The following is a 10,309-nucleotide window of genomic DNA, read 5'->3' on the forward strand; positions in this document are numbered from 1 at the left end:
GACTTTACCCAAGTAAGGAATAAACCTTTAAGTCCATGGTGCTTTGGGGTTGTTTGTTTTGTTTTATTTTGTTTCAGTGACATAATTTAGTATTTAACTAAATGATAAGCATAATTTAGCTAAGTGATAAGCATTTTCCTGAATCACTTTAGAGTGTTGATTCAACTTTAGCCAGTGAAAGCAATTACAAAGTGAATCACTTTCTGTGTACAGTTTGTATCAGTAGACCATTAATCTGTCCCCATCCTCACTAAATAAATCCTAAACTTTAAAAGAGTATCTATCTGAAGAAGCAGAACTTTGTTAGCTGTCTTAGGTTGTTTATGTGACTTTGTCTAACACTGAGTACAGGAAAGAGTCACACCAAGATATGAAGCTAAAGATTCTAAGTTTACTGCCGTATCCCCAGTGGCAGTCCCTGGGGATGAATGAAAGGTAATCAGACATTATATTATGAAGACTCATATGTCTTACCAGAAAGTTTAAACTTTATCCTGATGATTATAAAAATCTGTTAACGGGAGGAGGATGCCATGATCAGATTTACTTTTTTGAGTAATTATTAAATTATTCAACAAATATTTATTAAGGCAATTCCAGGATGAGCAAGACAGACAAGTTACCAGCTTTCATGGAGCCTATATTCTAGGTCGGAGAGAGTGTATTCAATGAACAAACAACTAAATCAGAGAGTTGAAAGTTATATACCTGGGTGGCCAATGACAGCCTAAGAAAGTGGCTTTTGAGATGAAATCCAAGTGTCAATAGGGAGCCAGCCATGTGAAAATTAGAGGAAAGCGCATCCCAGGAAGAGGGAACAGTCCTGTGGTAGAGACTTTGGTATTCATGTCTGACTTGTTTCTTCTTGGCACACAGGAGTACACACTTCCCCACTATCTTGCAGGTGGGTGGGCTTATGGACAAATTCTGGAAAACAGACTGTGAGACGAAGTAATATAAATAATTTCCAGGCTGATAGAAGACCCTCTAGTACCCTCTTCCTCTACCATAACAATCATGAGTAAGGCCACATATTGAGATGGTAGAACCTCAAGACTGAGGCAGCCTGAATTATTGAGTCTTCTCATGGACAACAGTTGTCTTAGAGAATGACCTAGCCCCTCGGGTTACTTTGTGTGATTTGGGGATTGTGTCTTACAGTTGCATAACCTATCCCCATCCTGTCTAATGCAGACCCTGAGCTGGGAACAAGCTTTATGGGTTACAGGATGAGCTAGAAGAGCAGAACAGGAACAGAGTGAGCATGGGGAGAATGTCAGAAGCCAGATCACATAGGCTTTTTAAACCAAGGTAAGGAGTTTTTATTTTATTTTAAGTGTGAGAGGAAATAATTGAAGGGTTTTAAGTGGGGGATGACATTTTATAATTTACAATTCTAAAAGATTACTCTGAGAACTGCACAGAGAACTGATTGGGGAGGAGGGAGGCAAAACAGAAAGGAGGAAGGCCAACTGAGAGACTGTTAGTCTTTGTGAGTTACTCTTGTTTGGATCAGGGTGGAGATAGCAAGGATGAAAAGAAGTGGACAAAATTTACATATGTTTTGGAGGAGACATCAAAAGGATTTCCTAATAGATTAAATGGGGTGGGTGGGAGAAGGGAATCAGTAGAAGAGAATAATTTGGGGGCTTAAATCTGGAGAAATGTTGATATAGACAAGCCTGGGAAAGGAGCAAGTCTTGGGGGTGGGGGTGGGGAGGCTGTATCACATTTGCAGTGACTATTTGCAGTGGAGAAGTTGACTAGGGACTTAAATATATGAATATAGATTTGAGGAGCAATCAAATTTAGAGATATAAAATTAGTATATAAATTATTTTGCCCTGACCTTTTATGGGGCTCATAGGATTAATTACATAATAAATAAGCTTCATCTAATGAATACATATTGTACCCCCAAATTGCAGAACATACTTTGTTTTCAAACACATTTAGAAAATTTATAAAAATTGACTATATATTGGGCCAGAAAACAAATTCGGTCAAAAACAGATCTCTGATCTCAATGAAGTTAGGAAACAGAAAGATAAGTAGAAATATATATATATAAGGAACATTAAAATCACACTTCTAAATAGCTTGTGGTTACTTAAAATAAAAATTTAAGATTCTTTAGAGCAGAACAAAAATAAAAATAAATATCAAAGCATGAAAGATGCAGCTAAAGCAATACTTGGAGAGAAATTTATAGCTTTAAATTCTAATATTAGAAAAGAAGAAAGTGTTAAAACTAATGAGCTACTAAAAAGCCAATATGAAAAGTTAGAAAAATAGTGTAATAAAGATGAAGAAAGTTTATAAAGGAAGAGAACAAGAAGAGTTGACCTGAGATAAATAGACTGCCAGATATTTCTCCAGCAAAAATGAGTTTATTTGGGATCGGCCGAGAATTGTAATTCAGGGTCTGGAACCATGGTTGGCCACGTGCATGTCCTGCATGGCAAGGGAAGGAGAACAATGTTACAGAGAGGAAAAGGAAGTTGAAAGAGGTAGAGTCCATGCCTTTTCATTGGCTGAGTCCTTGCCTGGAAAGAAGAGGGTTCATTCTTCTTGTTGGGCTCTGCTCTCACCACAGGACATGAGAGTGCCCCCTTCTGGTCTCCTGACTCTCTTTAACTGAGGTTTCTGTTTATTAAAATTTTTACAGAAGATAAGGTTGGAATTTAATAAACTAGAAAACATGCAATATAGAGGATCAATAGAGCCAAAAGTTGGTTTTGAAAAAGCTAATAAAGTCGATAAACTTTTGGCAAAATTGGATCAAATAAACAAGGACAAATAAACAAGATCAGCATTCTATATCCAACAAAAATATATTTCAAAAGCAAAGCTGAAATAAAGAGAGTTATATGAAAGCTGAAAGAATTCATTACTAGCAGACCTACACTGTAATAAATGCAAAAAGTCTTTCAGCCAGAATGAAAATGATACCAGATGGAAATCTGGGTATAAACAAAGCAATGAAAAGCACCAGAAGTAGTAACTACATGATCAAATAAATGCTTTACTCATATTTAATTCTTTTTACAAGAATATTGACGGTGTAACTAATAATAAAAACAATGTAGTGTGTGGTATATAACAGATGTAGAAATAAAATGTATGACAATAGCACAAAAGCTAGGAGGAGAGAAATGGAATTGCAAAGTCCTTAGATTATACGTGAAATGTTATCACATGAAGACAGACATAAATATTTATACTACAAATTCTAAGGTAACCTCTGAAATAGCAGAACAGAATTATGCAAAGATTTCCCCTATCCTTCAAGGAGATAGCCTTACATTATTAGACTGGAAGCTATAGTTCTCCACACTGGGCCCCGGGACCTAATTTACAAAACAGAAACACTCATTAAGTTGTTTTCTTTCTTTTTTTCTTTTTTTTTTTTTTTTGTGGTACACGAGCCTCTCACTGTTGTGGCCTCTTCTGTTGCGGAGCACAGGCTCCAGACATGCAGGCTCAGCAGCCATGGCTCACGGGCACAGCCGCTCCGTGGCATGTGGGATCTTCCCGGACCGGGACATGAACCTGTGTCCCCTGCATCGGCAGGCGGACTCTCAACCACTGAGCCACCAGGGAAACCCCATTAAGTTGTTTTCTTAAATAAAGGTGCCAACCTCGTGATCATTGGCTGTCGGCATCACAAGCAAAGGGCTTTGAAATTACAGTTTCCTTAGGCTGGGTTTCTAGCTTCACTAATCTCAAAGGAAGGGGAAAAATCTCAAAGGAAGGGGAAAATTTTCAATAGAAAATTTTATGTTTGCAATCCAGAGCCATCCTTTCAAGCACATGAGGAATCTTCACTAACAAAGTATAATTTCCACTGGGCAAAGACTGAATGCTATTTAAATGTTGTTTATACTTCAGCCCCACAGAGTACTCTTCATTTTGACTTGTATCTCTGCTTAGAAGTTCGCTCAGTATTTGCTAAATAAATGAATGATTGGCTATGTGGAAACTGTATAAATGAATCACAGAAAGGTCCCTGAGGGTCCCCCCACCAACCCACATCGTTCCCACCTCACCACGGTTAGAAATCTGTCCTCTCAGAGCTTGTCATGTGATTGGGTTGCTTTTGCCTTGCTTCTTTTGAGCTGCATCATGACAATGCTACTTCTGCTTTTCTGTCACTTTTAACCTGGCCTCAATTCACAAAATTATCTGAACTCACTTCTAATACCTTGCTCATCGAATATTATTGTGCGTCCTGCACAGACCTTTCATGTGCCAAGAGATCTATCATTCCCGGCCCCCCAACATTGAATAAAAAATACATTCATTACTTCAATTATTTACCCAGGGTTAGGGTCTCTTCTCCGAAGAAATTCTAAACAGATTCTTGAAAGACTAAAGAAGTGGAGAAAATGTAGTTAAGCAACTTTCAGTCTCTTTACAAAAGGCTTCAATTTAGTGTCCCCTTTAGAGAAATTTATTTTCCTTGTCAGTCAGTAAGATGCAGATAATAATGTTTTCAAATACTAACCCATATGGTTAAATTTGTTAGTCTGTTTCTCTATTTGGTAAATTATTGTGGTTCATAAAAATCTATTATGCCAGCTTTCTTTAAGAAAATCTTTAAAATGCAGTAATGACACCTAGTATTTAAATGACATATGATTTCACAAATAAAGTTATTTTGTTTTGTGCATGAATGAATGGACAGAAAGGAGGGTGAAAAAATCTCCAATTTCAAGTGTTATATACCTTGTTCTCTACCTCTGACTTTGAGAGTAGTGCCTGGGGGTGGGGATTAGGGTTGGGAAAAGGGAAGGGAGGTGAGGACAAGAAGATTGAAATTTAGAGTCGAGGTAAAAGGTGAAATGGGGTCTGGGCTCTGGTCCTCCTCTGGCCTTTCTTCATTGTCTCCTCAAATCACCCCTTGATTGCTGTAGTCCCAAAGATTCCACCCTGAGATAACTTGACTTCCCACTCAGTGCCCATTTCTGGGGAAATCCCATTGGTTTGGGGGTCTTCAGCTGCCACCCTTGTGCAGGTGACACCCAACTCTGTAACTCTGGCTCAGACATTTTTCATGAGTATAAAACTTGTGTTTCCGACTGCCAGTGGACATACCCAACTAGATATCTCTCTGGTAGAGCAGGGGTTGGTAAATCATAGCCTGTGCAAGTCTGCCCTGATGCCTGTTCTCATACAGCCTGCAAGCTAAGAGTGTTCTTTACATTTTTAAATGGTTGAAAAAAAAATCAAGAGAATAATATTTCACAACACGTGAAAGTTATGTGAAATTCAGATTTCATTGTCCATAAATTAAGTGTTCTTGGAACATAGCCATGCTCATTTAATTGACTGTAGCTGCTTTTATGCTACAATGGCCAAGTTGAGTGGTTATGAGTAGTTGTGGCAGAGACCATGTGGCTCACAAAGCCTAAAACATTTACTCTCTGGGCCTTTATAGAGAAGGTTTGTTGATCTCTACTCTGGTGTGATTCCCCAAGCTAAATCAAAAAAGATGATGCAGCTTTTGCCCTGTTGACTGGAATACTCAACTTTGAAGCCTTCTGTTATCATATAAGCAGTCTGGGTGCCCTGGAGTCACCATGTTGTGAGAATGCACAAACCAACTGACATGGAGAGTCCATGGGAGAGCACAGATCCAGTCTCCCGTCCCAGCTATCCCTCCGTCCCCAAACTCCCATTGCAAGTGCACTATAAACTTCCAAACCAGAACCGTCCAGCTGAGCCCTTCTTGAATTCTAGACCCACAGAAACCATGAGCAATACTAAAATGACTGTTGTGCCTAAACCACTACATTTGGGGATGATTTGTTATGCAGCAGTACGTAACTGAACCACTGCCATTACTTTTTATTACTACAATAGCCTCTTCTTTGCTTCCTCTCAATCATTGCAGTATCATTTCCAATCATCTGTTCCCTCCCCTGGAAGAGAATTTTACATCATCATCCTTGTTATTGCCTTCCTATTATACTTCCCCATTCCTTTGGCTTGGCCACCTGGCTTGCTTGGGCCAGTGGAGATGTGAGTGTGGGTTCTAAACAGAAGCTTTTAGAGATATGCCCTCTGCCATGAGAATAGTGCACCTCCTAGAGGGGCTGCTGCTCTACGTGAGTCCTAGAATGGGGAGATGTGGAGTTTGCACACAGTCCACCTGCAACCTGGGGTAGAACCTCAGAGCCACAGAGCTGCTGAACCCCAGCTGGTTCATTGCTGATATGTAACATGAATGACAAATCACCTTCATTGTTGCAAACCACTGAGAATTTGAAGTTTCTTGTTCCTCAGTGTGACTGTAGCAAAATGAGCTTCTACTATGTGCCAAGACCCTGAGCATATATAGACTACATTGCAGTGGATTGCTTCTGGTCCCTTATCTCCTGCCATCACCTGACAATTTCTCCCTAGCGCTTCCATGTTTCTATGCCCTTTGCACACTCTATTTCCTCTTCCTGGAATGCCCTTGGCTGCCTTTCAAATTATATGTACTCCTCAAAACTTCATGTCATCTCCTTTGTGATGGTCCCCCCAACATTCCCCAACAATCTTTCCTGGTAACTTCTGCAGCACTTATCTTTGTACGGTGATATCTAGTTCTGAGTCTTTGCCCCCTGCTAGACTGTCAGCCCCTTAAGCACAGGGAGAGTATCTTTTCCATGTTTGTATCAAGTCCCCAGACCCTCGCACAATGCCTAGCACTGAGAGTTCTTAAGGGACGTTTGTTGAAGAGTGACCCAAGACAGAGGCAGGCAGTCCTGAGGGTGAGGGACTGGATTTAAGTTTGGGGCAAACCCTCTGTTTGGAAATCTCTCATTTCTTGCCTTCAGCATTTTCCTGCTGAACAAATCAGATTCAAATAAACATCAAGAGCAAGCTTGAAGGGTAAAAGACTCATAGAAAAGTTTGGGGGTTGATTTTATATATGTGAAGCTTGGTTTGTTTGCTGGTTTGTTTATTTTAGTACCACCACACCACTCATTATCTCCTCTCCCTTTAGCAGTCCTCTTGTCCTCAAATCCCCCAACCAATGAGTTCCAGGCAACCACCCAACTGACAATACCCTAGTGCGTCTTCAAAGAACTACCCTGGGCCTCTGCTAGAGCAGGCATTTCTGATTCACCGTCTCCCGCTTTGGGGGCCTCTGTCAGAGCTGGGGCAGCTTTCTGAGAGAAGGCAACTGAGAAAGTGTATCACATAGTATGGAGCACGACACCTTTCGCTGATTGATGCGGACTGCTTGTCAGCAGAACTGGGTTGTCCCATGAGCGTGATGGGGACACTTTTAGGTGAGTCTTGAGTTTCCCGTGTATAAAAACCCTATAAGAAAGTAATAATGTAACTATCAGTGATTGGGAGTATTACTTGTTTTGTGTTTGTTTTGTTTGACTATAACCCTGACTCTGCCTCTAGCTAGCTCTTTGAGCCTCAGCAAAATGAGTGGTTTAGAAGTAACTGAGAGCTAATGTTCCCTTAAACCTCTGAGATTCTAAGATTTCATAATGGATTTAGCAGCTGCAGGTTTTTGATGATGTGCCCAGAAATACACACCACAATTGGATCAAGATTGTGAAAGCGCTGATCTTTAAATAAGGATGAGTAGGGGAACTGATGAGATTTTGGTGAGGATAAAATAAAATGCTGGATGTGAATGTGCTTTGGAAATGTCTATGCATTTTGTGAGAAGTGCGGCCCACATTGAAGAGTGAAACACTGCATTCAGTAGCTTGCTATCTCCTTAACAGAATTGGTGATTATTTCATACTAATGATAGTCCACAAAGGAGAGAAATGGCTGAAAGCAGGTTCTATTGAGAGATGGTATAAGGAACAGAATGATCCTCACATTGTTTATGGTCTTCTGCCCTTTCTTTGCTTCATGAATCAGTGATCATCGTCACCATCTGACCAGTCTGCAAGCTAGAAACTCAGCACTCTTCTGGACCCACCCTCTCCTGCATTCCCACTGCCAGGGCCACTGCTCAGCACCACCTCCTTGGTCCAAGCTGCCATTGCCTCTCGTCACCATTAGTCTGTTCCACCCATATCCATCTGTGCCCTGGCCCATCTCCCCCGGTCCCTTCCCTACTCTTCAAGTCAGAGGGAGGGCCTCCCCTGCTCAGATCCCTTCCATGGCTCCCCATTGGCCCTAGGACAAAAGCACAGCCCCTTAATACTGCCATGTGCACTCTACAGCCCCCTTGGCCTCTAGGGCTCCAGACATTCAGGCTTTCTTTCAGACCAAGCTCCCTCTTGCCACAAGACCTTTGCTCAGGCATTCCTAAACCTGACAGCTCCCACAAGTCTCCTCCCCTGATGAATTCCTATTCAACTTTCAAGAAGCCCTGGCATCATTTCCTCAGGAAAGCTTTCCCCGGACTCCCTGACTGGTTACACTCTCTCGTGGCTTCCTGCACGCACTTGACATTTATTTGTGCGATTGTTTGATAAATCATAAACCGTAATTCCCATGAGATCGGGAGCTGTGTTTATTTTTGTTCATCATTTGAATTTCTAGCACCTAGCAAAGTGAGAGCTCAATAAATATTTTTGAAATAAATGAATAGTATTAAGCATTGCCCTCTTCCCCTGGTCCTCCCCTGAGGCCCAAGTACCCCCGGACCAGAACACTCCAAGTTATTAGATCTGTTTTCCTTGTAGACAATAACCACCTAGAGGGGCACTGAGATCATTTCATACTTGGCATTGCAGGTAACTCGAGTGCAGAGTGAACACTGGGAGGGGAAATGAGAAGTGCTGTAGATGAGATAAGACACACCTGTGTCCCCTGGTGCCCAGGGGTGGTTCTGCATGTTTGTGTATGGAGGTCCTACATGGACAGAGGGCATCCACCCACTGGTCCCTGAGCTCTAAGGGCCCTTCCAGGTCTGAAAACCAACAGAAAGAAAATTCAGGAAGCCATGAATAAGTCATTAATCTGAGAGTGAGCAGAAAAATCATGGGCCTGGCTTAAATTGCATCTATGTTGGTGAAACAAAATCAGCCCACTCAAAAGAATTATCAAGGCAACTGTGAGAAAGAGATTAAAGTTTGTTTTTGCTGTACCTTTAAAGTCCTGCTTATTCAACAGAATGATTACACTTGTGCTTGTCCTTTTATCTCTATATGAAAGAGACTCCTTCTCAACCTCTCAGCTTCATTCAGGACACTAGACCGACCCTTCCTTCTTTCTTGAAACTTTTTTCCTTTAGCTCTAGGAATACTCCTTTCTGGTTATTGCAGAAAGGAGTAGACTCTTGGTTCTCCTTTTCAGGCTCCTTTGCTAGCTCCTCCTCCTCTGCTAAGCGACTAAATTGTGTCCCTGGGCTTGGACCTTGGCCCTTTTATCTTCTCTGAGTGATCTCAGCCAGAAACATGGCTCTAGTTACCATCTGTTAACTGAAAGGCTCCCAAATTTGTATCTCTGATTTCAACCTCTCCCCTAACTCCCAAACTTGCATAACCAAAAAAAAAAAAAAAATGTTCTTAACCTCTCCATTTGGATGTGGTGCTGGATATTTTCCATTTCCCCTTCCAGCTTCACTCTCCTCCCATCTGTACTGAGCCCTGCAAGGCTGACCATTATGTGCAGCATCACCAAGCTGTCTTTCCCAATGGGAGGCATCAGTGATAGATAGGAAGGAGAGGAGGTGGGGCAGGCATTGCCTTGTCATCCTCTTTGCGGGCTCACCAGCTACCACTATCTTTTCTGGCTTCTGATAAGCCCGCCCTTCCTCCCCTTGTCCTGTTAGTCCTGGAGCTGGTCACAGTCACTGTTCTGTGCTGTGGCTTGTCCAGGGAGTTTCCCCACCACTTGTTGGTCTCCTTGCCCCTGCTCTTATAACAGTCCCTTTAGTCAACTCTCCTCAGTGCTCCAGTTTGAGTGTGTGTCTGCTTTTTGCCTGACTGATGGAAATGGACATCTACTAGACATCTCAAACTTAACATAGCCCAAATAAGACTCCTCTCCCTCCTAAACTTCACAGTTCTCCCATCACAGTACAGTGCATGGCACCAGCATGCATCCCCTTGCTCCAGCCATGACCCTGAGACTCCATTCTACTAAAAAATGCTGGAATTTGCTCGGTCCTCATGATTTCTACATGAAGGTTGTTCATCTGTGACTCACCGTCTTTTAACAACTACAATTGTAGTGGTAACACTTCAAAGTCTGGGGCTTGTCCTGAATGCTGTTTAGTCCATTTGCAATGAGAATTTCATACCATTTCCCACTACCTTGTGAACCCTTAAATGACATAACCTTATTCATCTTTGTGTCATCACCCGGAACAGTATTTGAACTATAGTAGATG

The sequence above is a fragment of the Grampus griseus genome, assembly GCF_964374135.1.
Source record: "Grampus griseus genome assembly, chromosome: 2".
NCBI classification, from domain to species: domain Eukaryota; kingdom Metazoa; phylum Chordata; class Mammalia; order Artiodactyla; family Delphinidae; genus Grampus; species Grampus griseus.